This window comes from Fulmarus glacialis, unplaced genomic scaffold, assembly GCF_000690835.1.
Source record: "Fulmarus glacialis isolate BGI_N327 unplaced genomic scaffold, ASM69083v1 scaffold34972, whole genome shotgun sequence".
NCBI lineage: Eukaryota > Metazoa > Chordata > Aves > Procellariiformes > Procellariidae > Fulmarus > Fulmarus glacialis.
The window spans coordinates 650-1,310 of NW_009196514.1; positions in this window are offsets into that span (position 1 = coordinate 650).

Sequence of the window (661 nt, forward strand, 5' to 3'; positions counted from 1 at the left end):
GTAAGCAGCTTTGGCCATGAGTCGTCGCCAGCCTCCCACTGCCCACATGCATCGCTCGTCTTTCCCTGTCCAGGCAGAAATGTGTCTGCTCCCTTATTTTCCTCCTGGAAACAAATGCCGCCCACTCCGAGCAGCGCGTTGTTTCAGCCTGTCCCCCCCTTTTTCAAACCAAATGAGAGATTTTGAGTTAAAGGTTATTTGCCACACAGAAAGCACAACAGATCCAGTGGATTTCTCAAAACTGGTACACGTAACCCCGAGTGGGATGATCTTGCTTTTATACATGGTGCTGGGCTGCTGGGGAACAGTTCAGTGTGTCGGAATCAGTGGGGAAAAGGAAATGTGGAGTAAAAAAAAAAAAAAATTCCGATTCCTTGTCCTAGGAAGCCCCCAGGGACAGGCAGAGCGAACCACAAGGATCCTAGCTTTGCTGCAAGCTGGCGTCCAGCATCAGGAATGAGAGCAGCGAAGCCACGTGCTGGGTGCTCTGCCTGCAGCCTGCCCTATTTCACAGCCAGCACTTTCCTAACCCCGCAGGTCACAAGCGGCTTAGTACAGCAGGGCTAAAGGCAGAGCCACAGCACAGCCTGGCACCACTCCTGCCGTCATTTAGCCTCCCAGTTGCCAGCCCCAAGGAAAGCGCAGCCTCCCCTTGCCTAGG